The following is a 3,658-nucleotide window of genomic DNA, read 5'->3' as shown; positions in this document are numbered from 1 at the left end:
TCGGCGGCGGCCGGTGCGAGTGAGTGCGGGGCCGGCAGCAGGGGGCGGGCCCAGCCCGCGTCACCCGGCAGCAACCAAGCGGTGAGTGTGCGGGCTGCGCGCGCGGGCGGGCGGGCTGGCGGGCACGGAGGGAGCGAGGGAGCGAGCGAGCCAGGAGAGCAACCACTTCCTCGCGCACACACGGCGCGCTCACACACGCGGGAGACGCGCAGGGCCACTCGGAGCCTTTGCCTCACTTAGGCTCGCAGACTGGGCCCCGCGTGCTCACTCCTTCCGCCGGGTGCCAGCCCATGAGGGGCTGCATTCACTCTCGTGGGACAGGCTCAGGTGTGTGGGGCATTGCAAACACACACACACACACACACTTACAGACACACACAGACACACAAATGTGTGTAGAGACACTCAGTGGAAAAGATCACCCATTCCGGGCTCCAGGCTACAGACATATGCACTGGTGGATGCTAAGGCACGGTGCACCTCCCCAGCATGCAAAACACACACACACGAGACACATGTTCGCAAGGATGCCCAGGGCAGTCTTCTGTGCTGGGCTCAACTCACAGAACCCATAGCCATAGAAGCCATTTGGGGATGTGGATAGGAACTCCTTAAAATATCCCCTCCTTTGTAGAGGCAGGTAGGCAGGCCACAGGATTACCCTGCCAGGGAACAGGCTGTTTACTTCCTAGCAGGACAAGTGTACCCTGGGCTGTCCCAGGACACTGCTGGGACAGTCTGCTTACTTCCTCTCAGGTCACATGTAAACAGGAGCGTCTATGACCTGGGCCAGGCTCCTCACTCAGTCCCTGAGTGGCTTAAAAGACCCAGAAGAACAGGCTGGGTGAGGACTTGGACCGGGACATGGTCAGGATGGATAGAGGGAAGCAGGCCAGGCCAGGGATCTCCTGGGGTGATGACTGAGTTCTGGTGTAAAGGCAAGGTGCCGCCTGGCCCACAGTTGTGCCTCCCATGCCAGGCAAAACCCTGCCGCCGTTCAGGGAACAGCTGTGCTGGGAGCAGGCTGCTGCGTGTACAGGTGCGTCTCTAGTAAGCCCTGGGCCGGCCTGGATGGAACCCTGTTTACTCTGATTTTCACTGACGCATGGGAGAGGCTTATCATTTTTGGCTGTGTCCCTCTTTTGTCAAGGTTCTCAACCCATGGGCCCTGACCCCTTGGCGGACCCTTTCACAGGGGTCGATTTCGACCATGGGAAAACACAGAGATTTACATGGCAATTTATAACAGTAGGAAACTTACGCTTATGAAGTGGCAATGAGAATAATTTTACAGTTGGGGGTCACCACAACACGAGGAACTGTATTGAAGGGTCGCAGCATTAGGAAGGTTGAGAACTACTGCTCTACTGAGTCTAATATGAGAGTGTCAACCCAGAAGAACAGGCTGGGTGAGGACTTGGACTGGGGCATGGTCAGGATGGACAGAGGGAAGCAGGCCAGGACAGGGATCTCCTGGGGTGATGACTGATGCAAGGTGAGGGCTGGAGCTAGGAGAGGAGAGGGCCTTCCCTGTGGTTCTCAACAGGGTCATTGGAGCCCCTGTGTCTCAGTTTTCTCATCTGTCAAATGGGACTAATTCTGATTTCCCAGCAGTGTGGGTGTGGGGAGGCCCTCCATGAGCCTTGAGTATGACAAGATGACATGACTTCTTCATGATTCTTCCTTCCTGTTGGAGACTAGACTCACTGAGAAGAAATGGAGAATTATGTGGTTTCTTTCCCTTCTTTTAGGTTTTCCTGTTTTCTTTGTGGGACTGTGAGTGGAACCTGGGCTCTCTCACACACATTAGGCACACTCTAACCACTGAGCTGGACACCCCAGCCCTCTGTAGTTTTTATTCTGAGAAAGGATTGCACTGAGTTGTCCAGAGGGCCTTGAACTCGTTCTGAGGTTGATCTTGAATCTGTATCTAGTCCCCTTTAGATTTCTTATTTTGAGACAAGGTTTCACCAATTTGCTCATGCTGGCCTTGGACTCACCCTAACTCAGGCTGACCTTCAACCTCTAACCCCTCTGCTTAGACCTCTTGCAGACTGGATTACAGCCTGCTCCCATGGGCCTGCCTTTCGTGCTTGAGTGATCATGCCTATCTTTGCCTATCTTTGAAAACCATGTCCTCCTCTGCCATCTTTTCTTGCATTCTTTTTTTTTTAAAATAAATTTATTTACTTATTATATGTAAGTACACTGTAGCTGTCTTCAGACACACCAGAAGAGGGAGTCAGATCTCGTTACAGATGGTTGTGAGCCACCATGTGGTTGCTGGGATTTGAACTCTGGACCTTCGGAAGAGCAGTCGGGTGCTCTTACCCACTGAGCCATCTCACCAGCCCCTTTTCTTGCATTCTTTTACTGCCCATCGTGGAGCCAGAGATTCTTGTTCCCATTTCACAGCTCAGGAAATTGAGGCCCAGGCACAGAGAACAAATCAGGGTGACTGTTGGTTGCTGAGAACTGCAATTAAGACCTAACAGAGGACTGGATATGATGGCAAATTCTAGCACTCAGGAAACAACGGCAGAAGGATTGCCTCATGTCTGAGGGTAGCCTGGTCTACACAGTGAGTTCTAGACCAATCAGGGCTAGACATCAAGACCCCATCTCAAACAACCACTTCCGCAACCCATGTTTCCATTCTCCCTTCCCTTGCCTTTCCTTCCTCACCCCTGCAGAACTGAAGTGACTCAGAGTGGAGCTGGCTGCCCAGGTGAAGCCTTGTTCTCAAGGATCCCCATGAGGCTTCTTGGATGGGGACAGCCAGATGGAGTGGGGGTAGGGGTTGAGGGGCCAAGCTTCAGGGATTACAGGAGAATGAGCTGACCTGGTAGTCTGGCTGCTAGGGGAGCCCACTCAGCCTTCTTGAGGGTCTGAGTCTAAGGAGAGAGATAAGAACCTCGTCTCAGAGGCTGTCATTGTAGGAGGACCGAAGGGGCTTAGACCTTACACACACACACACACACACACACACACACTGTGACTTTTCCTATGTCAGACGTGTCTACATCATAAAATGATGATGCTGTGACATGGGTATCAAAAACAGCAGACAGTCTCCACATGTCCTTGGGTGGGTGGGGACAAGAAGAGGTGGTACCATCTTGCAAATAGGGACACTGAGGCTTCAAGTGATCAAGTGTCTGGCAACTGGGACTGGATATAGGAGTCTGGTTATACCAACTCCTGACCCTATGTTGTTTTTAAGTCCGACTCATGGGCTCATGGGGAGAGTGGGGTGGAGGAGAGGCTGACCAAAAGTGGCTTTCTGGAAGAGCAGCTCACAATTCTCAGCCCTGTAGGAGCTAGCTCTTAGGAAAAATCTAGAAGAAGTGGGGGAAAAGGTCTTAGCTTTGAGCCAGGGAACCCTAAGATACCCGCTGGAGAGATGGTGTGTGGGCCAGGCTCTGGTAGCTGAAGGCCCTTTCTGAGACCGAGTTTGATCACTCATGAACTCTGCTGACGTGGGGTGGGACCCCACAGAGGGAGGTGCGGAAGTACTGTCATCCAGAGAAAAGTCCATTTTCTGGAAAGACCAAGGGTTAGAACTGAGACAGACTTGGAGTTGAAAGCTCTGGTCTTCCGGCCCTTGACTGTGTCTGACTTTGTGTGATTGGCTTCAGTCCGAGGTTTAGAAGGAATC

The sequence above is a fragment of the Mus caroli genome, unplaced genomic scaffold (genome assembly GCF_978045245.1).
Source record: "Mus caroli unplaced genomic scaffold, Mus_caroli_1 scaffold_13, whole genome shotgun sequence".
Taxonomy (NCBI): Eukaryota; Metazoa; Chordata; class Mammalia; order Rodentia; family Muridae; genus Mus; species Mus caroli.
This window is presented reverse-complemented; position numbering follows the sequence as displayed.